At 41.2% G+C, this 26,028-nt stretch overlaps 1 protein-coding gene across 1 annotated transcript in view; it reads left to right on the top strand.

The window, feature by feature from the left end:
• The first annotated feature begins 1,344 nt into the window (after positions 1–1,344).
• Positions 1,345–26,028, top strand: part of PEX14 (peroxisomal biogenesis factor 14) — a 64,345-nt gene continuing 39,661 nt past the window's right edge. Inside the window, exon 1 of the mRNA XM_062013172.1 lies at positions 1,345–1,383. The gene's annotated coding sequence lies outside the window, so the exon portion shown is untranslated. The remainder of the gene's footprint in view (positions 1,384–26,028) is intronic.

The following is a 26,028-nucleotide window of genomic DNA, read 5'->3' as shown; positions in this document are numbered from 1 at the left end:
ATAGAAATGGGAAGCCAGTGACAAGGATGGAGAGAAATGCCCTTTTCTTGGGGTCACAGCAGTGGCTTCAGTGCAGTGTGACTTCCAGTATGGTGGTGAAGCTGATATTTGCAGTGGTTATGTCACGGGAATCCTTAGTGGCTGAAATTGTTGCATATATATATTGGAGTAACAAAAATGCTAACTACAGTAGATGAAGAACCTGAGGGCTGCTCTAGAGAATCACTGCCTAACTGTGAGATCTGTCAGGGCGCTGGTGGTGATGCTTGTGTCTGGAAGAGACTAATGTGCAGTATATTTGAGTTTCTGGCACCCTCTTGTGGTAAATACTTATTTTCATCTATATTTTTTGCCTAGTGTAGATGGAAAAGGAAATCTTGAGATACTTTGAAGGTGTGGGAATACAATTGGAGGACAAAAAGTCACTTAAGGACCTTTATGCTATCACTTGAAAGTTTTCTCTTTCCCTGTACTCAGTAAGATGCTTTTTTTCTGAGCCTCAAAACTTGTCTTCATTACTAGTAAAACTGCAGTTTTTTTACCAGTGAGACAACCAACATGTGTCACTTCTCCTAAGACAAAAAAGCTCCAAAGTGAAAACAGTACAGTTTAGACCATGTTAACATCACGTGAATGCTGTTTGAAGTAGACAGTTGACCAAAGTTTATTTTATGGTAAAACCTAGGTATCTACCTTGGGAGAGCTGATATATCCTAGTTACACAGAGATGAAACTGCTTTCTTCTTTTGGCAGTGAAGAAAAGCCCAGAAAGTAGTTGTATACAACATGGGAATCAGAGCGAGGTACTTCTGTATCCACTTCAATAGCAGTACTTAGGGCTTCTCCAGCATTTTTCCCTTTAGTATCACAGAATTCTTTGTGGATGTCAAGTACTCATTAGGTCTTACTGTCCTCATTTCATATATGATTAAATATTCTGATACCAGGCAGTGTGACAAGTGTTGCCACTAAGAGTTTAGCAGAGGGAGTCCCAGTTTCATGCTGGGCTTACTCACTGTGCCATCTATTTCAGAATTTGAGATAGAATGAGTGTTTCTTGTGTGACATCTCTCAATAGTCTCTCTGGCTCTTAACTGCTGCCTCCATAAAGCAAATTCTGCAGATTCTATTGTTGCAAATGGGGACTGCTGAAACCGTTTTTTTCCCCAGTGATTCTGACCTTTTTGTCTCCTGTCCATCACAGAACTGCTGCTGATAGCAGAACAAGTGGCTCTGCCTAAACCCTGCTCATGGGAAGAGTGGTTTTAAGAGTCAAGTATTTCTAATTGTGTCCATCAGGCGGCAATCTAACCTCACTCTTCTTTTGCTCTACAGGCTGGCTCCTGCCCTGCAACTGAAAATGCAGCATCTCGGGAGCCACTGGTAAGTGCTTCAAGAAGCAGCATATAATTTCTTGCAGATAATATAATATACGTGAGTTGTTGTTTTTGCTGCATCATTTTGCATCCATTGTTTTGCTTTTCTAAGGAGCTGGTGCTTTGTGAAAAACATGTAAACTGCCTTATGTTGCCCTGCTGTTGACCTCTGGATTCTGACCTGGAGCCATAACCTCTTGTGTTTCTGGGGTTAGGCATGGGTCACCTAGGCCATCGAGTTGTCCTTGAGCACAGACTGCCTGTCCTAAGCATGTGCAGCGTATCCTCTCGATCGCTGCTTATGCAGTAAAGAGTCTGAAGAAAGACCTGTACACCATAATTTAAACTGAGATTCTTAGAGCTATTGTCTAACAGAAAAAAGCCTTTGTTGCTCAGAGGCCTCATTCAAGCTGTCTTTATTTTCAGATGCACTCAGAGTGAGCTTAGAAGTGTCTGGCAGCTGGCAGTGCGTGTGATCCAATGTTTTCACTCTAGAACTGCTTTAGAAAGATCCCTGAGAGGTTTTTTTGTGTATGAGGATATCTAAGAGGACCCTATTTTCTTTTTTTTATGGTGATACAGAGTAGGAAGTAAGCTCACCACTCTCTGGAGCTGCAGTATATTTTTTATAACTTTCCTTTTATTTTTTCCTCCCCTCTTCAGCCATCTATAACTCAGCTGAAACCTTGCCAAAATTCTTAGCCCATGTTATTGCCCTATACGTATAAATCTGAGTTTCTTCTCTGTCTTTCATTTGGTGATTATAGTGAATACAAGCTGTTTGCAGTGAGAAGACTCACATACTTTCCATAATGGTGTGGCACTGGCCACATCAAAGTATTTTTACATTGTAACTCTTATCTAGAGAAATCAGGAGATGATTTTTAAAGGAGAGATGTGAGTAGAGACTGTGAACTGGGAAGGGTCAGTGCAGTGCATCAAATGAAAGGGCTGTGAGCAAGTTACATTACGCTCTGCAGTGAAAATCTTTCTAGTCTGTATCACTAGAGCCATCCCTTAATTGCATAGACATCTGTATGTGAGATTACCTGAAGTTGTTACTGACACCATGTGCTTTGTGATGGATTTGGTGCCTTGTTTTTTCTCCCCATTAGGAAGGTCATAGCAGGCAACAGATCCTCACAGCCTGTGCTGGTCAGCAGTTCATTATTTTTCTCAAGGCAGTTTCTAACATGAGCATTGTTAGAATGCTGAAGCATTGCTCAGAGGAAGCACACAGCAGTTGTGTATCTTTCTGTAGTAGTATATATTCCTACCACAAAAATATTTATACATTTGAAGAACTCCAACATAATCTTTGCTCTCACAGTGGTGTCTTGCATGTGAGCTACTTAGAGCCCTTTGAAAGATGGAGGTTCTCTCCTTATTTTTTCATTAATTGAGTTTTTTTATTGGACTTTCACAGTCTTTGTCATGTTAACTTAGGAGTCATTATTGCTTCCAGCTGAGTATCTGTGGAAGCCCTATTAAATGAGCAGTGGCTTCTCTGTAGGCAGGATCATACCTCCTGCCTCCAGTAGTTCTTGTTCCATAAAGCAGACTTGGAGGCACATGGTACCATGTCATAAAAATGCTCATGGAAACACCAGAACAGACAATGGCCTGACTCCAACAAATGGCTCTGTATGGGAAAGCCATGTGCTCAGGTTGTCATTGCTGGCTTCAGATCTGGTATTAGGCAGTTGAAGAAGACTTAGAGGGAGAAAATGGTCTTATGGCCAAATTCTGCTCTGTACCTCCTCACCTTTTTTGACTTGATTGGGGACTGAAAGGACTCAGTGGTCCATAGGAGTGAGTTGAAACATATCAATGGTGTTATGCACAAGCATGAAAAAGCAGAAGAATTAAAACCTCTTGTGTCAATCTGGTTTTGTATAATATTTGTGTCTCTAATGGGCACTGTGTCCTGCAAAGTGCTGGATACTTTCTGCTTTGTGCTCAGTGGCACTGTCTCTTCTGTACCCCCACAGCCTGCTGCTTGCAACAGGAATCCAGGAAGAGCAATGATTTCCAATTGTTTGTAAGAGAACTTCAGCGTTCTGCAAGATGATGTAGCAGATGCACTCTCACACATCATATTGTGTCCTGCATTTTGGGTCTTTAGAGCATGCTTTACTAAGGCTTCTGGCCTTATTGAGACCTTCAGAATGGAGCCCTACAAACTCGTGTCACGCTCCTAATTGCTTTTTCTTCAACCCACTTTTGATGTTTTGGACAACAAAACTGGAGGAGATAGGGGGCTCCACATCCACACCATTAATCCCTTGAGTTATCCAGTGTCCTTACAATAAACTGTCCCATCTGAAAAATACTCCCTAATAAGAGGTCATTGTGTTATAGTACTGACAGCAGAGAATGAGTTGGAGGGGGATGGGAAGAGCTATAATTTTTGGAGCAGAGAGCGGGCACTCATTTCCCTGCCTGTCGGTCTTGGCCCATTAAAATTTGCCGTGTAGCTCCGTAGTGGGAAGTGTAACCTTGTGTTAGTAGAGTGTCAGCATCTCGCTCTGCTGCTGTTTACAGCCACGTTTGTCATCATCAGCTTCTCCTTGAGTCCAGCATATCAGTGAACGTTGCTGCATCCCTCTCGGCTTGTATGTGCAGCCACCTCTGATAATCCTCTGAACACTCGTGGAATAGGGATAGGTTTGTCTTTTGGCAGCCACTCAAAGCAAGGTCCTGGGATGTGCAAAAAAATGTAACTACATAGGATAAACCTTTCTGTGAGGTTAAGGCTTTAGAAAATCCCCTGGGCTTCTCAGATCTTTTTCTTTGGTGCAGTTGCTGTCTTTAGTGTAATTATGTTGTCTTTTTTGCTTCTCTATTAGCTTGCTTTGTCTCTCCCTAGCAGCATCTTGTAGGTTTTTAACCATAATGTGCTGCATTTGAGACTGTTCTCAAGAGCGTGAATGTGTGTGCTTGTTGGCCTTTGCTTTCTGCCAAATCTGCTGCAGTCTAAATTACAGCTAGGAAGGTTATACATATGAGAGCCTCTAACAGGAGCCTGGCTTGTAGGAAGAACCTTAGGAAGCAGAGCTTACAAACAAGACCTTTCACATGCTGCTTGTTGTTTGTTTGATTTTAGGGGTTTTTTCCTGCCACAAAACACACTTGTTCCCTTGCTGATGTTTGATATCTGGAGGAAGTACTGGTTGTAAATATAAGAGTACTGGTTGTAAATGTAAAACACTCTCTTGGTTTCTCACTAAGTTACGATATCCCTGGTTCATGGTATGAGGAGCAGGTTTATTTAACTTTTATTTTTAGCATGTGCTGTTTCTTTCTGTGTCTTGCTGCAGATGATAGCAGTTAGCACTGAAATATGCACATTTTATTCCTTTTTTTTACAGGCTGTTGAAAGGTACAAGGTAACAAGAATTACTACTGCCTCTATAGCAATTAGTGTAGACTTTGTTGGGATGTGCTAGAGCCCTCGTGGCTTTCCCCTGCCCTTTGTTAAACTGATTTTCAAATTTTTAAAGGCCATGATAGCAGCCAGAATACTTTTAACACCCTTTTTTGTGCAGATACCATAGGGTACACTGCAAACATTAATGATCATGTTTAGAGAATATGTCTGTGTGATCTCCAGTTTCTGGAAAAGCTAATTGAGATACGCAGGTTAAGTGTTTAGCCAGGTTCATCTAGAAAGTGGTGGCCTAGATGTGAGGGCCCAGTTTGTTGGCCTGGTAAATGAGGTCATTTCTGTCTCAGAGGCTTCCTTCTGCCCCTTTCAGGTCTTTGGAAAAGCTTCTGGCCTTGCATGTGTAATACGTATTTTAAATGTGAATGTGGGAAATGGCTACTTCTTTATTTCATCTTATGCATTTAGTCCATCTTTAGTTCATTCTTATACAAAGGATACCATGTATTATCCTTACCCTCTCTTTTACAGTTTAAAGATCCTAGTCTACATTTGTAGAAAACGTGGGTTTTTTTCAGAAGGACTTTTGTTTTCAGAAAGGATGTGAGAGACTGGAGTGTACTGGAGGGACACCCCTCGTCACACTTTTGCTTTCCATTTTTCCACCCTTTATTGTTTAAGACAAGATTTATACCTGCTTATTGTACAAATTTTCTGTCTACCACAATGAGTTTGTTCAGAGTGGTGGCCTAGGCTAAATGATTCTCTAAAAGTAAATCTATCCAGTGGGGATTTCCAGACAGCCAGAGTCAGTAGGCAACTAACTTACAGCCCCCAGCGAAACATTAGTCAGGATAATTTACCACTGTCAGCAGGAGAGAGAGAGACTATCAACTTTGTGACCTCCCATACAGGCAGTAACCCTGGTGGTGTGATAAAGCTCCAGTCTGTTTGGGGAGGTCTGAAAGTGGTGCTGTGGATTCCCAGTGCTGGCCAATAATTCCATCAGGGTATGGAGGGGTTTGGTTTTATTGGGCCAGGAACCGAGAGCCAGAGGTGTGCGACTGCCTTACACTATATCCTTTGGTTTGCTGCAAAGAAGATTCTGTGATTTACTGAGCAGACTTTTCTTGTGTTTGACCTTCTGATAAGTGTGAGATTATTGGGTTTTGCCTGGTTTGTCTCCTAGTTCTGCGTGTTCATTGACTTTTGTTGTTCATGCAAAACGTACTCGCTTAATCTGTCGTTTCCTTTTACTCTGTTGATTTAGAGAAGTATATTAATATGTGCAAAGCACGCAGATGCAAATTTACTTACTGAGCATAGTTAAAGCAACACCATCAAGTCAAGTTAAATTGCCTGTCTGAGGTCAATGGGAAAGTTTTCTTGGAATTCCTTTATGTCCTAATTTTAAAAGAGAGTGGACTATAATCATTTGGGATATAACTTCTGTTGTAGCTTTATATGTTAATGTATGAAAACTAGAAATTTGCAGTAGTTCCAGGCCAAAGCAGGTTAAGACCCTACCAGAGTGTACAAAATGTAATAATGGCTTTACCCGTCCTTAAGAGCTTACAGGTTAAAAGACACTTCAGAGCTGGTGGGTGAGGCAGCATAACAACTAGGATAGGTACAGTCATTTGCTGTTACTAGCAATGTGGTGAGTTAGCAGCTTATAATCTTTTCCTGTGCATTTATGCAGGAGAGAGCTCTGAAAGCAATTTCTGCTTGCCTTTCAGACAAACCAACATTACTGGTCAGAAGACTTTTAAGATAGTTGTAATACTCTAAGCTGCTCTTTACTAAACATGCAAGGACATCAAAGTACTAGGAGTTAGGTTGGAATCTTTTTTAACATTAGGTATGGTTTGACTTCCAGAGATCCCAGATCTCTCCCTGAAGGTGAAATGGAAGTTGCAGTGCATTGTGACGTTGGAGACACTGGCACTCGGTTAGGAAATCCTTAATCTTACTTGATGTTTTCCCTGTGAGAAAAACTGATTTGGTTGTTTTTGTTTATGTTCATGTGATATTTTGGAGATCTAAACATGGTACACATACAGTTTTTTACAGGTCACGTCCTGCTTTGCTGTCAGCTGGCTGTTCTGTATCGATTGGCAGCCTAGCTCTTTGCCTGCTCAGAAAAAATGGGAGCGCTTTGCTGTGTGCATTCCAGCTGTTGGAGAGGGTGCCTATTAATTTCAGACAGGTGACAGCACACAGCAAGGAGGTGACTGCACAGTGTGCACTTTGATAATGATAGGTTATGGGATCAAGGTGAGATAGTGTCATTTCAGCTACATGTGTGGAAAATATGCTATGTGCAGAACAACTTGTAGAGGGCAGCAATTGCCCACAGTTCTTTCTGCTTAAGGAGAGGAGGGACCAGCATAAGAACTTCACAGGAGTGATTGCCTTTCTAGCTTTTTGAAATAACTTTATGCAGGAGACTTATTCTTTGGAGTGCCTTTCAACTCCCCACCATTAAATTCCTAATCTGGAAGGCAGTGCTAAAGATTCTTTATTCCTTTCCTACCTCTACTGAGCAGTTGGACTCATTTGTCCATATCATGTGTTGTTGTTGCATGTGCCCTAGTTACTGCAGTCAAAAAGAATCTAGTGACAAATAGTGATCCTTACAAGATTATAACTACCTACATGTGATAACTTTCTTCACTTCTTGGCTTCCTCCTACTTTTACCTGGGAGATAATGATGTAAGAAAAAGTATACAATGTTTATGGCATCTCTGTTGTGCCTCAGAGCAAAAGGTATGTTGCATCTTCATCACGTAAAAAAGTAAGGCAGCTGGGGCACCAAAAGGCAGAATAACTTATTTGGGAACTTCAGAGAACTTTCCCAAACTTTGATGCAGGAATAAATCCTTCAGATACTTCTGATGCCAGAGCATTGAGAACCAAAGTTTGCCAAACAGGGAAGTTAAGAGTTGGATTGGAAGTTCCTAACCAACTTAACAGAGAAGTGACTTTCCCTGCTCTTCATGGTTCTTGTGTTTCTCTGTATGACACTTACATTGTAAACCTTTACAAACATCTTAGTAGTTGTTGGGGTTTTTTGGTTTTCTATACCTGTTAACACAGCTCTTGTTGGAGTTGAACAGACCATGTCCTCTTCCCAGTTGTGATCCCATAACACACCACTGCTACTTTGCCAATCGCCTTTTTGGAAAAGAACAATAAAAGTATACATCGCTTTTTAGTAAAAGGATTTTACAGCTAGAGAGAAGCAAGTGAGAACACTTCATATCACCAACCACACTCACAATTTGCCCTTTTTATGTTATCTGTTTTAACTTTTGGTTAGAGCAGGATTTTCCTCTGCTGTCAGCTTCCTAGTGTTTTAGTCCAGTACTTGAATGGCTGAATGATGGTGTTCCTTGGGATACAATTCTACAGCAGAATAGCTGTTGCTGAAATGAAGTTCCCCTGCTATACAATGTGAATTTCCTGTGTCTTTCCTTCCATCTTGCTTCTCCTGTTTGTTTTGTGTGCCACCCTAAGTGATTCCTTTCCTCCTTAAGCATCTGCAGCCTTCAGATGTTTGCAGACAGTTATCACATCATTTCTCCTTTCCCCCACCCCCATCCCAGTCTCTTAGCCAAGCTCTACATATTTAGCTCATTTAATCTTTCCTCATAAGTCAAGCCTGTAATTGACAGCTCTGACACGAAGAGTCGCATTGGTTACACATGCTGCCAACAGGATATAAATACTTTCTGTGCAGTGATTGAGAATTACAGTCAAGACTGAGACAAGCCTGCCCACCCTCACCCCCTGAACGCTGTATTTTTGACAACACCTTACTCAACATCAGGTTGCCACAATCCTGAAAAGATGGATTTAGTTCTCATTGTAACGGGCAGCTACCAAGCACCCTGTGTGCCTCAAAGCAGTGGTATCAGACCTGTTGGGAAATTCAGTACTGGAGTCTCGTGGCATTCCAGTCTGATCCTGAGTCCTTACAGAGGTGGTGTTCCTTGTACTTCAGCCATGCAGGTGCCTCGTGCTGCTGGTGGTCATTCCCTTTAGGGAGGCATAGCTGAGCTCCATGGAGCCTCCTCTGTTACCTGAAGTGAATGGGTCTTGCTGTGCACATGCAAAGTGGAAGAGGTGTTGCAGCCAGTACCCCATGTGCCCGTGTGTATGTGCTGCCATCAGGAGGCTCACAGCTCTGATGCTGGCAGGGAGCTACTGTGCAGAAACTCTTGGCACTGACCTTCTTCACTGGCTCTGCCAAGAGGAAGCTCAGGATGCTATCGATCCAGTTGGCATAGCTGTGAACAAGTTCAGGGTTCTTGCTTATACATGTAGGCTCTGGGAAGAGGCTTTAAGTCTTACCCAGAAAGATATTGCTTTGGAGGAAGAGGTAACTCCATACTGCATGTCCCTGTGTTAGTACCTACAGATCTGTTTCCAACTAAATGTATTCAGAGGTTGCTTTAGATTACTTGTCTCCTCATGTTTGTTGCATTCCCTTGAAGAAGATAGGTGCAACTAACAGAAGTTGAGGAACTGGTAAATGAATTGTCTAGCTTCTAATGCTGTATTCTGTGAAGGTTCATATGATACAGCTTCCCCAGTGGGGCTAGTTCACAAACATTACATGTATTATTGCAAAGCATGCAACATAAAGAGAGCATTTATGAAAGGGAATATCAGAGGAAACATTATAGCAGGGACCTTTATAGCCTTTCCATTATTATGGTTTAAATCTTGACATGGTCTTTATTTGCAATGACACTGGGACCAGTAAAGAAGTGTTTTTTCTCTTCCCCTCCCCTCCCCTTTCTCCCATCTCCTTTTCATTCTTTTCTTCCACATCCTGTTCTGAAGCTGTGGTGCAGAGATACAAATCATTAAACATGCAAGTAGTCAGAGAGCCAGGTTTCAGTTTGTGTGGAATCAGCCTCTTTTGACTCAGAAGTTGGAAACCAGATGACTCACTGTGATGCATGTTTGTTGTTTTTAATAACTGTCATTTTGCAAAATACGGTCAAAGCTTCAAACCAGGACTTCTGGAGTAGGGGTGGTGTGTCTTTATTTTTAATTTGGGAGGCTATACGCTGCAATGTGTTTGTAGCTGCAATCTTCCCTTAGAATCTGAGATGAAAACACTAAAGCATTGACAGTGTGGAAGATTTCAGGGTTTGGTGTTTTGGGTTTTTTTTCCTGTTATCTGAAAAAAATATTTATTTCCTTGATCAATTACTTGAAAAGACTCCAGGTGCCAAACATCTGGTGGGATTGCAGGCCCCTGGTTTATGTTTATGTTTTTTAATATATACCCAAAGGGATAGGTTTCTTAAAAGAATGCAGGCAGATGTTTTTCATTTGGGGAGTTTTAAAGAATAAATGCCATTCCTGCTTTATCATTCCAATTTCTAACTAAATTGTCATCTATCTCCTTTCTTTTCTAAGAAGCTAGCAAATGTGGTATTTTAGTGGCAGAATTCCCTATCAAGGAAATGTCTTAGCAGTATGGAAAATATGAAAATACACATTTCATTTTCTGGAGATTTACTACAGTTTGTAGACTTTAAGCTCAGTATTAAGTGCTTTATGAGTTTTTTGTGTTTTAGTTTCTAGTTTGCCTCAAGAAGTGTTGTTTTAATTTGTTGGAGTTCTACAAGTTTGTTTTGTGGGTCAATTAATTCACAATGTAAATCTACAGCTACTCCATCAGAGAAGAATGGAGGTATTGCAGTATAAAGTCTATATATGTAAGAACACAGTTTGACCCTAAGTATAAAAGCTGTTTGTAGTGGCCTTACGGCAGAATTCCTTGTGGTGATGGATTTTTCTCCAGTTTGATTTTCAGATTTGGGTGCTTTTGTAACCATTCCTATCATGATTTGTATTATGCTGTTTTGCAACTGCTCTTGCAAAATGAAGTGCTGTGGTATGGTCTAAGGGAGCCTACTTCAGCCTGTTGCTTCTTGTTAGAGAGCAAAAACAGAGCTAGTGATTTAAAACAGAGAGTTCAAGTTCAGGTTCTGCTTTCAACCTGAGATGGGGCATCTATCTAATGGTAAAAGTGCCAGAAAAAGCACATTGCCTTTGCTCTGAGGAGATATGGGTGTATGTGCTGGCTGCTTCTGGACAGCTGTGATCTACCCGGTTTGTTATTCTGATCAGAAAGGAATTAGCTGTTGGTCTTTATTTTTTAAAGTCAATGGAGTTGCTTGTGAAAGACAGTGAAGTGATGGCTATCGAGGCTTAAATTATCTCACAAAACTTAAACTGCAAGCTGGGATAGCGGCACTGCAGGGTCCCCACCAGCACGATGCAGAAGGGACCCCCCTCACCCCCCGAGAGAGGAGAGGAGAATTCAGTCTCTAGCCCGTTTGATGCTTGACTTCCCTCTGAAGCTGCCAAGAAGGATGCCAATTTTTCCATTTAGCTGACTATTGTATAGACCTTAAAAGGGAAGGTTTTAATGCAGTTGGCTGCGATATAGACTGTTAAAGGGAAGTTATTTATTTTAACTGGCTGCTGTATGGATTATTACAAGGGCATTCTTTTAGCTGCAGCTGCTATATTGACTAGTGAATGTGCCGGGCTGTATTGCTAGTAGCTGTCATATTGACTGTTACAGAAAAGATCTGTATTTAAGCCATAACACTGCACTGGGATCTCCCAGGCAGGATATTAATGCTAATTCATCTGCTCACCCCCTGCTGTGAGTGTTATTTGTTTAAATCTGTAGAATCCCACAGCGCATTTATATCCTCGCTAGAGTGAGCTCCGCTCCCTGTAATTATTTAACATTATATGCTGATATAAATTGTAACAGTTAAAGAATGGTAATGAGTAGCAAAAAAACACAAACTTAACCTTAGAAATGGCAGAGTCAGCTCTTAAAACAACAGCCAGCAACTTTCACTGTTCTCTGCCTTTTCCCAAGTCCATATGCACAATATTGTGCATACATTATGTGTGTGCGTGTGTGTTCATGCTCGCACTGGCAACTGTGCCAGGCAGGGCTGTAATTATGCAGAATGTACTGTGAAACTTATGCACACACTCATAATTACATACAGTGCCTACGTACAGCAAGTTTTATCTCTCTGCAGTTCAGCTTCTTGATGAGTTGCTCTGATAGGTGATTTGAGTTGGGGCTACCTGATACCTGATAGAGAGGAGGGAGGGAGCCCCGGGATTCTTTGCTCAGGGGATGCATCTGAAGGCTGAGCTGAAAGCCATCAGGTGTCACTGTTGCTCTGTGTAGGCTCAGCTGGTGGTGGATTTGTCTGGCAGTAAAAACTGGACTTTGAAAGTATTTTTGGCTATAAACATCTGAGGCATTTACACATAATTTATATATAAAGTGCATGTCCATACAGCACCATTTCTGTGTGGGTGGAGTGAGCGGAGGTAGCTCTATTGTATGTTAGCTGATTTTTTTGTAGTTTCTGTTGCCTATTATAGCATTCTTGTCCCAAAATGACATGCAAGATGGCCAGCTACTGCTGAATAGCTGTTGCATCCTACTCTGGAAGTGACTGTGGTTCAGCTGTGAAGGTGTCCCAATTCCTGTGTATAATTTGCCTGTGAACATTAAGCTGTGGGCAAATTTTTGGGGTTTATGATGTGCCCAACTGTGGTGTAGAAACAGTAAAATTATGTTCCATTTAGATTTTTGTAGAGCTTTGGAGCTGAAGTACTATAGAAATGTGTGTCAGAGCTCATTGAAAAAACAGGTTTGCATTAAAGCAGCTCATCAATAGCATAAGAAAACTTTCACTGACAAAATGGAGGTGACAGAGAAAAGCCACGTAAATAGGAAAGGAAATGTATTTTAAAAATACTTCTTTGTAGTCTCTGTCCCTTCTGATTTCAGGTAGGGAGTAAAAGCTGGCGTAAGAGGAGCTGAGCTTGTTCTTGATTTGCAGAGTAGCGTGATGGTCGGTTGGGCTGCGTTGGCAGCATGGACCTGTGCCAGACTTCACCACAATTCATACTGTGTCAGTTTAATAAATGCACTACTTAAATTATGAAATTACAAAAGAAAAAAGAGAATGCACTTATTCAGACTCTTAATACATTAAAAATAAGGCATTAAAACACTGCCTTTTTTTTTTCCCTTCCAGAATCAATAATGAACAGGAAGGGTTGTAGACATTAACAGTCATGGACATTCTAACTCTTATACATAAATTATCTTAGAAAAATGCACATAAGACTTGAATAATGTAAATACATTAATGCATTTAATAATTTAAACATTAAAGCGCATTCAGGAATTCGTGGCAGAAGCTGTTCTGAGATAAGGAACGGTCCTGGAAGTTGTGTGTCCCAAGATCGATGGCTGGTTTCTCCTTGAGAAAACTCTCTGGGGAAGTCAAGCTGTGCAACTAGAGTGACCGCCTGTCCTAAGAAATCCCAGGACATTAGCCAGCTCTTTTGCTTTTTACCTCCTATTCTATCTCCCCCACGTTCATGAACACGCACACACACAGAGAATATCTCATGGGCCAGAAAAAGCCAGCATGCATTTTGCCTTTTTTTGCATATATTTGGCCATTTGTCTAGGAATTAAGTGAAACAGCTTCAGACAATGGAAGTGTTTTGGTTAAAGGTAAAATATCAATAAATGCTGAAGAAACTGCTTTCAAGAGGTTCAGTGTTACCATGCAGGGTGGGAAGAACAACTGATCGAATGGTATCTGGCCTCTGATCTACCAGTTCTCTTGGGAGGTGGGAGCATGGAGTCTGAAGAATTGGAATCTCTTCTTCTAGGGCATTGTACAGACCTGTAATTCAGACTCCAACCTGGCGGTGGGTAAGACAATATCAATTGGAGAAAGTGAGGCTTGGGGAAATAGTATTCTCCAGGAATGCTCAGGTCTTTCCTGAAGCCTTGAAAAATCGTAAGATTGGCTCCAATGTAAGGACAAGTAAGGGATTTTCTTCTGTTCTTGTCTCTACCCTTTCGATTGAGGCACCTAACTGGCACACCAAGGTCCCCTGCATGCAAGGCATGTTTCTGATGATTTTTGTTGAGGTAATTAAGTTTGAAAGGTGTTGTATCAACTCCTCATACCTTTTCTCCTTGGATCATAGCCTTGCTTTCTTTACCTCCTCTGCAGGCACATACTTTGGAGGTCATTTGCACCCTACAGCCCCACTCTCAAAGTGGTATAAAGTATCCTGCCTAGGCCTAGATACGGATGGAACTAGTGATGGAACTAATAAAAAAGAGCTTAGTCTGATCCCAAAGGGAGAAGAGTTGGGTTGGTTAATTAAAGGAGCCTGGCACAGGGCACCTAGTAATTATAGGTGCAAGAAGTCTGAATTTGAAGAGGACTGTGCAGCTGGAGAAGGGTAGGGAGGCACCCAGAACTCTGCAAGCTGTGGGCAAGAATGCAGCAAAACCAGATCTGGAAATCAGACTCTGGCACAATTCCTTGGTGAATTCTTATTTATTCCCTTTTTTAATGAGGACCTGAATCTCTCCTTATGTATTTATGTTTTTGCATGCACATGCGTATATACAATTCCAGTTACACCCTATGGCTGGGAGGGTGATGTTATTAAAGACCAGAAGATTGAGAGGCAGATGTTTTAAGAGACACAGGCCTTGCCCTATAGTAGTTTGGAATAATTAATGCTGACTGCTGCATTGGTTGTATTATCGATGCTACTGGATCTTTATCTCAAGCATCATCTCAAAACTCATGAGTCTGGATCACTGTAGGGCAGAGCTTTTGAAGGTAAAGGGGCTGAGGCCACCAAGACTTGATGGGAAATTGCTCCTAAACTCTTACGTAGGTGTGGGGTGGGGAACAATGCTATGTCATCACATTGTCATCACCAATTCTATGTCTCTTTACAGTTAAGTTCCTTAAAGCAGTGTTTCTCAAACTTAGGTTTTAACTCCCAAAGGGATGCCAAAGGCTTCAAAGGAAGTCACAAAGTCAGTACCCAGCTTTCTACTTGTGACTGCTATTAGGAGTTGTTTCTCCTAGTTTGAAGAGTTAGCATTTTTTCCCAGTAGCTTTTTTTTCTGAAGGAACTTGCAGCCATCTCAGCTGAGGAATGTGGGGTGAGCCACCACAACAAATGAGTGCAAAAGGGAGTCAAGCTTGTGTGAAGTTTGAGAAGTAATGCTTTAGCAAATCTTATTTTCCAAGGACAAACTCTGCAAATGGATCTATTAGCTTTACCTGATGAAAGATAAGACAGTTACTTTGTCCTCAGTGGATTTCTCACTGGGGAAGGTAGGACTGTCTGTGCAAAAATGTACTATTTGTTTTAGTGCTCAGGACTAAATAATGAGGTGAGGGAACTCTAGCTCTTATTCTACCCTACAGCTGATGTGGTTTATACTGATAGGTGGACCACACTAGAAAATGAAACACTAATTTTAAGGGATTCCAGCTGTAAAGATGAAGAGCACCAGTTCTGTCAAGCTCTAGGAGAAGATGGTCCACACAAGAAAATTGCTTTGAGAATTTGACTGCTGTACTGACTGTGTATGTATGTGCTCCCTTGCTGTCATGAGTGTAAAATAAACAAATGTTAAATTGAGATACCTTTTATTTTTTAATATTGCAGTGGACTAGGGGAGTGCTCATGGTAATATTTTCCAGTTCAGATGACTTTATAGCTTCTGATCACCTGTACAAAGCCAGAGCTGAATGCCCTCGATTTTCCCATCTCAAGCAGACAGTCCCCCTGTGTACATTGAATAAATTTTGAGCCTCCCACACCTGAAAGGGAGAAGCATCGCTGGTGGTAGAAAAGGGGTGTGTCTGTTGCATGTGGGAAGCTCCTGCGGGGGATTTTTCATAATCCAGGGCCTGTTGAGGAGAGAACTTGAGTGATGGGATGCTCTGGATGTGGCCTGCAGGGAAAACAGGAGTGGGTGGGGATCTCTCTAGGCTCTCATGGCTTAACAGCCACATTTAGCTGGATTTAAGAGACATAAGCATTTATAGTAAATTCTACTGCTAGATCACAGCCTGCTTTCTGCTTTCCTAGCTCTGTCTCTATGAGGGTATTCCATGCTTTATCCCATTTCACAGCCTGAACTTTTTCCCCTACATAGAGGATTACATGGGGCAGAGATGTAAGAAGCAAGGGAGTCTTGCCACTACCTCACCTCTTTATCTCTGTGATTCCATGTACATCTCTCTATCTGCTCTCACAGGGGCCAAGCTTTCTGCCGTCCAAAACACTGCTCTGAAACTGCTGATTCAAGCAGGTAGCAACTTTAGAACTCCTTGCAGAATAAATGCCTCTCACGTGCTCCCCTGGCACTGGGATTTCCTCTCTGATTTATCATGCTCAGGTCTGCTAATGTCCCTTGACTAAACTGGGCATGGTGTGATGGTATGAAGGTCATCTTATATATACCAAATACATTTCTGGAGATATGATGGGAGGGTAGGACACCTGAAGGAGCACATCCTTCTGGGAAAGTGAAGAAGAAAAGGATAGTCTGGCTCTTCATTTCAGAGCCTCTTGTGGTGGGATGAAGTTTTGACAGCCTAATTCAGCATTTAGAGAAAGAACCAAGCAGAAAGATTCCCCCTCACCCACTCCTTGCAGCCCAGCTGTGACAAACTGACAGATAATTAACAAATCAAGACCTCCTATTAGCCTTGTCCCTGATGCATTAAAGCAGCTCCTGCGTTGCATGTGTCCTTTAGCAAATGCCTGTACTTTATGGCTACAGAGTCAGGTAGGTAGATCACTGTAGAAAGGCAAAGGATTCTCTTCAGTTGTCAATGCACAAATATTTTGAGGAATGGAATCCAGGTTGTCTCTGAAAGAGAATGGTGGACAGTAGGTGATGGAGCTGTACCACGGCTGAATGGGAGCTACTCCAGTGGTACAGTGTGTGTATGGGGCATCTTCTGGGAATACAGGCCTGAAAGGGATGGGTGAATTATTATTGAGCCTTTCTTGTTTTTGCAGAAAATGACAGAAGTTGAAGCAGCAATTGCTAGGGTAGGGTTTGGGGTTTTTTTTCTGACTGAAACCAAGCAGGCCTGTAAAATTACATGCCAGGAAATTTGGTTTGTGGTAGAAGCAGTTCTAATGTTAAGGTATGACATTGTGGGTAGAGTATTGATGCCCTTTCCCTTCTGTCTTCCAGTTTCTTGAAACTCTGTGACTAAGCCTCAGATATGCTGCCTTCTCTTTGCTTTACCTCAACTCATTTGGAGAAGAATGAGGAAGAGTGTCAATATCCTCCTAGTTCAATATGTTAAATAGACACAAGCCATTGGTTCAGCTTAACACATGTTAAAGGAGAGAGAGATATCTAATTGCATCAAAGCCACTCTTAAGTTCATGTATGGGGAGCCCATCAAGCTGAAAGCATCCAGACAGCATCTGCTGTTATCAAATCACTCTTGAGTCGAGCTAATTAAAATAGAGCTTCATTTTTCTGAACCATTGTTTGGCAGGAATTCGAAACAGGTCTAACCCAATTTCTGTGTGTTTATGAGCCTTTATTATATCAAAAGTACTTTTCTGTAAATGTACAGGGCAGTGTTAAATGAATTGATCCGCACTGTATCACTGTAGATGCACTATGGTCTTTCTAATGATTTCTCTTCTAGCTCTTTCCAGATATACCCCAGAAAGCTTGCTTTGTCCCTTATCATGTCATCTTCTTTCTCTCTTTTCCTCTCTATCTTGCTCTCAAGAAAGTAAATGTCCTTGTATTTCTTTCTTTCATATCCTCCTCCACCACTCTATTGGGATTTTTGTATTATTAAAACATTTACACATTTGCTGCCACATGCAAATACAGAATAATAAACCAGGACTCTTTATACTCCAGACAGGAGCAGGAGGTCTCTTACCACTGATTCCTAGTAGTCATCCCTGTTGATTACAGGGAATGGAGAGGAGGGGAACCTAAACCTTACTGTCTCAAATCTGTAAGCTTTTAAGATTTTTGTCCTTAATTTTTTCATTTTAAACATTTTACATTTCAGTGTGCAAATTCTAGGTAGCACATTCCTCTTTCTAATTTGCTGCATACCAAGCACAAACATTAAAGAGACATTGAAATTACTCCCTGAAGACACGTTGTACTCTTTGGCATCTAAAAAGCTAATTCATGAATACTCTCTGTAGAAAGAGAATGCCACACATAGGGCTGGTCAGTCCAGAACATAGGAGTGTGAGTAATAGCCGAGTGTAACAGTGAAGTCAGGAGATAACTATTTTTCTGGTACTTGGTACAATCTAAGTATATGAAATTCTTAAGCCTTAATTTTACTCCTGAGCAGTGGATTCACTTTACAAAAAAAAGGAACTTAGGGATTAGTGTTTGATAAAAATCCTGACAGTGATCTGTCATGAAATCTTCTCTGTAGAAAGGTAGCAAAGACTTTCGGACTTTCAAAAACTCAGACTTTTGGACTTTCTTTTAACTCAGTTAATTCACCTTGGAATGGAATTTAAGTGCATTTTCTTTTGCATTTAATGTAGTCTATTCCAAATGCATATATTCAGCTCCTCTGTGTAAAGCTTAAGAGCAGCACACACAAATTGATAGTGGAAGCAAGCGTAACATTTTGCTATAAGAAAACCAATGGGTGAGGTTCTATTAGATGTTCCCAAACTTAGGGAGTATTATTGTCTCCTGTGGTTTTAGAGAGATGAAGACAATTTTTGCTCAGAAGTTTGGTCTCCAGTTCATTGGCAGTGATTCTCTTTTAATAAATTTAAGTGAATTTAATGCTGACAAAAAGCAGCAGAGTCACAGTGTTCAGAAAGATAGAGCATGGATATTGTATTGTGCTTTTTCAGTACGTCTTGTGAGCAGACCTCATCAGGGGGCCCTGTTGCCAGGGGCTTGGCTAATTCATTATTTATTCAGTTCCTATCCTTTTTTCTGGGACCATCAAGGTGTAAGGTGGGTACTTGTCTTTCTAGCAACTGTTTCATCAATGTGGATACTTTCCCAGCCAAGGGTCTTGAGGTGGTGGCTTTGAGAGAACAATTTCTGGTAGAGGTACATCCATATACTCTGACACCCAAAAGTAATTCAAACAACATTTCCACTCACATCATGGTGAGTACAGAGTGAATATGTCAAGGTCTAAGAATATCTTCACTGGCTCCTCAGCAGTTCTTGCATATGCAAATGTTGCTGTAGTTGCTACTGCAGAAAGAAGTTTTGCCATTCCAGCAAGAAACAGCCTTTCTTTTTCTGTTTTACAACAACAACAAAGTCAAGCGTTCAGTCTGAGGATCCAAAAGCCCAGGAAATGCATCTCTAGGGCTCCTCGTCAATTTGGGACCTAATGAAATATAGAAAATACCCAATAAAAGCACCTTTATTACTTTAAATGTTCAAATGTGGAGTTTTTAGCCATCAGGTTAATGTTTTTGTATCATTTTTTGATTTGATTGTGAGCACTTTTCCAGGTATCTCTGCCACTTGAGCACTAATTGGATTTCCACAGATAAACGGTGCTAGCTGCAGCCCTTACATCACTGTGTCCTTACTTCATCATTATTTTATTTGTTTTTACTGTAAAGGTTAATAAATCTTGGTATGTTTAGAGTATGAAACAAGGCAAGCAGGCTAAGAACTGCAAGATGAAGGGGTGAAGTTTTATATGCTGCTTTCTCAAGTCTGAGGGGTGGAAGGAGAAACAGTGTGCCCTTTGTGGTATTTCTAATGGGCTGCTGGGTATGTTAGTCAGCCAAGCAGCGATCCATAATCCTTAAGATAAAAAGCGTTGATCTCTCCACTAGTTCTCAGACAGAGCTTTAAGGCATTTGAATTGGGTTACCATTGATTTAAGGTGGGGAGAGACTGAGTAGCATGGGTCTGCTTAAAAGGCAATGTGTGGGATTTATTTAACTTTATTTAATTCTTTAAAGAAAATTGGAAGCCTTTCAGTGCAAGTGCACCTGAGTTCCCTGTGGATCCTGAAGGAAGTTAATATAGAACTTGCCAATATTTTAGGGGAGAACTAATAGAATGGCAGATTTTTGTCAAGATTCAGGGTGCAAATAGATTTCAAGAAGAAATTACCAGGGTCCCAGACATTTGCTGTCTCACCCATTTGTTCAGGAAAGCATGTGTTTTTTACCATTCTCATGGCTTCCTGGGAAGCTGAGCTTGACTTCCTGCTGCAGTAGAGGTAACCCTAAGTTTCCACCCACAAAGGCTGGCCTAGTAATGTTGAAACTAGTGCATTTCAAACACCTATCTCTGGTTTTGGACTTTGTGGCTTAATAGAAATTGATTGAACAGCCTATACTTGGGCCAAAGCAGCATTGAAGGCTGAATCTACTTTCTTCTATGACAAAGACAGAAACTATTACTGACTCAAGCTTTGATTGTGTCCATTCTCTGTAGCAGCAATGGCCATTCTGACACTGGTGTTAATCCCTTGCTGTGCTGTGGACCAAGGTTTCAGAGAGACTGTTGATGCTTTCTGCAGCATTTGTCAAGGAAATGGCTGCATTCTCTCTCTTTTTTTTCTGAAGTAATTGTTTATTAATTTTTCAGCACATAAAGACTATAATTGTAATAGTCCCTGACATGTGCTGGCTCTGCCAAGGTTTAAGTAAAACAAAAAAACAGTAGAAGCACCATTTTGAACCTTCTCTGATTTTGTTGACCTTCCTGATTTGGACTCAGATTTCTGTGTAGAAACTAGGCAGGAGAATCCTGACTTGACTCTAATTATTTGTAAAACTAATTCTCTTGGATGTTTCAATTTCTGATGGTGGGATCTTACTCAAGTTGGTGATTGGTACATGTGGGTTGAGGTTTTTTGGTACACAAATTGCTGTATTGGTTGAGCAGCATCCTGAATTTGTCCTGTCACCTATATGCATTGTTTCTTTAAGCAGTGAATGTAACGTCCATGCAAAAACGCCCAGTTGGCCTCAGGGGAAAATGAAGGGGACCCGTTGCTTGCAGAATATTTATGTCATGGACAGCCACAGTGCAAATGTGGTTCAAGTTTCCCCTTATATTGTGTTTCACTCTTGTTGTAGAGGAAATATCCTAAGAGTTGACAGGAAAGCTCAGTTGCTTTTGAGATTGCTTGTGCAAGTTCCTGTGTATGAAGAAGAAATTCTATGATGTGAGCTTCTTTCCATTGAGAACTGGACAAAGATAAGGGACGCAGCTGCTTTTGAATCTATAAAATTATTCCACTTGCAATCCCCATAGAATAGGCAGCTCTGACCAATCAGATTTCTTGCCCCTTACTTAGTTTTTCCCTTAATGGGGCAATTAACAGCAGGAACAAAGTGCATGGTCTGCTTAGTCTTTATTATTATTTGTGTTGTAATAAATGTCTAGGAGGCCAGTTGCAGACCAGCACCAGGCACTGTGCAAATACATAGTAAAAAGATGATTCTTGTCCCAAAGAGCTCTAAGTAAAATACAAAATTCACATAGAAGTCTTCCACCATCCATCCTTCTTCTTTTGCTCTTACTTCCCAACTGCTGTGGTTTGCATGATTTATTGTGCACCTGTCACAATTTCCAGCTTCTTGAGTGTTTTCAACATGAAACCTTTTGTTTGTTAGATTCTGGTGATCCAAGTAGCTTCCTCCAAGATCTCCCCATTCATTCTGGTCTTCCACATAATAATGCCATTGTAATCCCCTGACTTCAGCCGTAATTGTTCAGAGGTTTATTGCTGCGAAGAAAATACTCATTTTCTAATCTACGTTTCCCATGGAGTGAGAATTCTATTAAATGGGGTTCTTGAAATAGCAGGTTCAAGGAATAATAGCTTGCTTACTTTTCCTGTCTATTTGAGTCATTTCAGCTTAAAACATCTTTATAGCATCTTCCACAGACGGGTTCTACTTTCGATCCTCTCGCACTAAATCTAAACCGTTGCGTTACTACTATTTTCCAGTCCCTTGACTGTGGAATTAGAAGGATCTGAGTAAATCTGAACAACGATCCTTTCCTGGTGCATCTCTGATTGATTTAGCCTTCTAGAGTCTACCATTCAATAGCGATTTTTAAGTACTCAGGCACAATTGTTAGATGTGACACTGACTTCCTATCCTTACATCATCTTCCAGCTCTTGAGCATGTGAATGAACCTCCAGCAGTCCTTGCCTGCCCTGTAGTTAAAAGAATGAAAATGTAATAAATTACAGCATCATTGTTTTTTTACGTTCTGCACATGTGAAGATAATAGGGTAGAAGAGAATTCTTTCAAGAGATGTCATATTTGAACTCTTTAATAATGGAAATATGGAGAGAGGAGTGAAAAAGGTAAGAGTTTTGAGGTGCTGCCATCCACTACTCCGAAAGCTGCATCATGGATTTCTTTTTGTTGTGGAGCTGCGGAATGATGAGTTCTGCTGTAGTGAGCATCTTGGACACTGAGTCATTACATTCCTTTGGAGTGATTCAGCTCAACAGCTTGACACTTGCATTAATTTTACAGCACAGTCTCAGTGATCCCTAAGCTTCCTTCTGTAAGAAGGGAGAAGCAAGATGTATAAATTGGGTACTGTCATGAAAAGTTATAAAAAACCAGATTCTCGTCAATGACTTTTCACCTTTCACCTTCTCTCTGACGTCTTTCTTAGGTCCTATTGAGTCAGTTTAACCTTCTCATGGTGCACTGGCTTCAGCCACCCTTGGAAGCTAAGATGTCTTACCTACTTGCATGAGACGCTGACCTAGTCCATATATTATCCACAATCATCCAGTACGCTCAGCACTGGGGTTATTGCCATTTTTATGTAAATAGAACTTCAACTATTTTGCTGCCAATTGGATTGCAGGCATTATTCCTTCCTCCCCCCTGCCCGCCCACCCCCCCCACCTTGTTCATCTTGCTGCAATACCTTCTTTGGTGGTACTGGTGATTATAGGAAGCTTGCAACCTAGGCATAGGCAGAAGTACAAAAAGAGGATTTTTTCAAGTTTATTTTTCCTCTGAAAGTGAGATTCTCTCTTTTCAATAAAAAGATAAAATGTTAGAACTCCAGAAAAAAAGGTTCCTGGTACTCATTGGTTAAAATTTATGATGCATTAGCAGTTTAATACATTCAGTTTGCTCTTCTGCTCGTATTTCTTACGTTTTTTTCAGCATTTATCATTTGCCCTTAACAGTTTGTGTTATGTTAAATTTGATGTTATAAAGTGTCATTTGGAGGGATAGCTCTGTGAAATAAAAAAAAATACATAATACACACTTTCTCTGTGGATAAACATAGTTATTGTATGTTTCTTCTAAAGCACAAGTAAAAGTTTCTTGTCCTTTTTGGGTTTATGCATGTAAGTATTACTGGGATATTATTCCTCTTAAAAAGAGCAGAGTTCTGTCAAGATGTCCACGATGTTTTAAATCGGATTAGGAAAAACTGAAGATGGCAGAGATATTTCACTTTGAAAGGTGACTACTACACAGGCGAAGTTGCTACTTTTCATAAGGGCTTTTTACTCCATATATCAATGTGTTTTAAGAGAGACTTGGGTCAATAATACCATGCTTTAGAATTCCCTAAATACATATTTACACAATAGACCTTAAAATATATTAGTCTATCATGTCAGCTCCTGTACACTTCTATCAGGGATGTTTTATGCCTTAACATGGGATACAATAAAACTTTATTTTATATAGCATTTTTCATACAAATTGTATCCTAGAATGCTTTGTGGGGGGGTTAAATGAGACTTTCACAAGGTTGAAATTAAAAAAAGCTGAAGGACGCAGGCAAATTAAGGGCTTTGCATAGGAGTTTATTTAACTGAACGACAGGAATCTGAATGGAGAGGCTCAGAAAGCCTGTAAACGATTCGAGACGCAGATTAGGATCCCTGGAAATGGTGAGGTTATGTGAGGAAAGACTGGTTCTGTGTGAATAAAGGAGGTGGAGAGGTCACACCTTTATGAACAGCTGGAGGAAGTGTGGAATGACTCCCGAAAGCAAGAACTTGAGAACAGAGACTCTGTGGAGTCACTTCTTTGTGGTGAGAATAGTAGAAAAGATGAGGGGAAAGTACGTTGAAGGGGAAGGAAGCACCTGAAAGCAACGCCTAGAGCCAAACCAGGGGGTGACAGTGATGGGAGCAGCACACACCGAAGGCTTCTCAGCCTCCTCCTTTCTGCTCGCTCCAGCGTGTGCAGGGAGTGGCGGGGTCCTGGCTCCGCGGAGGCTGGCCCTGTGCCTGAGGAGGCACAACACGATGACACCAAGACAGCTCAGCTCGGGCCTTCTCCTGCCTTTTATCCATTCCTTTTTTTTGGTCACCCTATTAATGTAAATTAAGTAAGGCTTTTTTGTATGTGATAATTATAGATAAATGTATTTAAAGTAGATCTGGATTTTGTAGTCCTCAGGAAAAAGAGGAAGAGTAATTTTTCCCCCCCGTCCCTGTCATGTGTTCATTTTAATGAGCAATTTTAAAAAATTGAAAATAAAAGAGGAAAATGAATAGGTGTTGAACCAGCCTGTGATATGTAAATGCCAACTAGTAATTACCTAAAACCTCAATTTTCTTTCTGTTTCATCTTGCAAAACATTTCATTTCCACTGAGTGAAAACACTTAATTTGGGCTCCGCCGGCTGCTGAAGGGCTGCGTGTGCGCCGCGGGCCGCCGCCCGCCGCTAGGGGGAGCGCTGGCGCTGCGCTGCGCTGCGCTTGGCGGGCTCCTCCGCGCGCGCGGCCGCCTCCGCGCGCCCCCCTCAGCTCCGTCCCCTCAGCCCCGGTCCCTCGCCTGCCCCGCTGCCTTCTTTCGGAGCCCTCACAGAAATTCACCTTCCTCCTTCGGCTTCGGGAGCCTTGCTCCTTCAAATGAGAAGTGCACGATAAATACCCGGCTGGAATTTGCCCTCTTACCTTTCGTCCCGCTGCTATTCGGTTGACGGTTTTGAGTTAGATCTCGTTCACAGAACTCTCAGTTCGAGTGTCCGCACACCTGCGATTTTTCCTTTTTAAGAGCTTTCATTGCTATTTTTTTGGTTACTGTTTTGTGCTCATTTAGTTCTGGGTTCTTAACCTCGGATATGGCTTGAAGGTTGTTTCGCCTTTTGTTCTTTTCTCCTTCTGACTCCTGTGAATCTTGCTCCAAACTGGTTTTTTTTCTTTGCTCTGTTTTACATCAGGGAATTTTATTGAATTTTTAAACTTTTCTCGATATGGCTTTGAGATCTGCCAAACTTTGTAGGTTTTAGGTCCTCTTACAACAGAAATAATTCCTGATCTTACATATGTTTTCATTACAATTTCAGTGAAATCGAAAGTGTTTCCTTTCTCGTGACTGAGTTGCAGATAATTTCTTTAGAATACGAATTTCATAGGAATTCTGGTACCCAGAACACTGAGTTGTTTTCCCAGTTTGTCCTGGGAGAAGGAAGCTTGTGCTAGAGAACATTGTGTATGTAGTGTCCCAGGACCCCCCGGCTCTGAGAGCTCTGCCTGGAATCTCAAGGAACACTGCCTCTTTAGTGAGATATATGGCTTCATAATTAGCCCCTTGCATTTTTTCATGAGTGCTAGCATCAGCGTTCTATGATGTGTTTCCCTGATTAACAGCTGCTTTGCAACTATTTCCGTGTGCCACCGATAACCATATTTGTCACGTTGGTCCTGGCAGAGCGCTGATTTCTTACTAAAATGCAGCATTTCTGTTTGAAGGGATTTTCTTGTTCGTCGCAGTGCCAGGCTTTTAAGTCAACCCTTGTTAAAACGTAAGTTGGCTTTAGCCTGATGCTTGTTAACAGGATTCTGGGTATCTCCTTTAGAGTAGGAGTGCAGAAACCTTTCACAGACAATTTAATCTTCTGAGCCCTGCAAACATACAGCCCTACACTGAGGGGGTGTTGCCGTAGGCTAATATATTGATCAGTTCCATTTGCCCTATGGCTGTGGCCTTCTGCTCTGGCTGAAATAGGTTGAGTGTTTGTTGATACTGCCATATTATTATTTTTTAATACACTGGAAAAAAATTAATTCCAACTTCTTTTACATACGTCATGTATATTGCCAGTGTTGATTGCTTCCGCACATGTAATGTAAACTGTCTGTGCATAGTTCATGGCCTGTGCCGCCTCTGCTTAATGAAAAGAAGTGTTGCATTTAAACAGATACAGATCCACTCAGAAAGACAAAATACCATCCCTTGCAACGTATAATTCAGACCCAACCTTTACATCACAGGTCATCTCAAAGTCTCAGTCTATCAACAAATGCTGCTTAGTAATAACCTACAGAGGGTTCCCAGTATTAGGAAATCTATTAGAGCTCTCACGGGCTGTGCTCCTGGTGGCTTTTG

The sequence above is a fragment of the Colius striatus genome, chromosome 21 (genome assembly GCF_028858725.1).
Source record: "Colius striatus isolate bColStr4 chromosome 21, bColStr4.1.hap1, whole genome shotgun sequence".
NCBI lineage: Eukaryota > Metazoa > Chordata > Aves > Coliiformes > Coliidae > Colius > Colius striatus.
The sequence above is the reverse complement of the archived record's forward strand: the minus strand, read 5'-3'. Positions and strand labels throughout refer to the sequence as shown.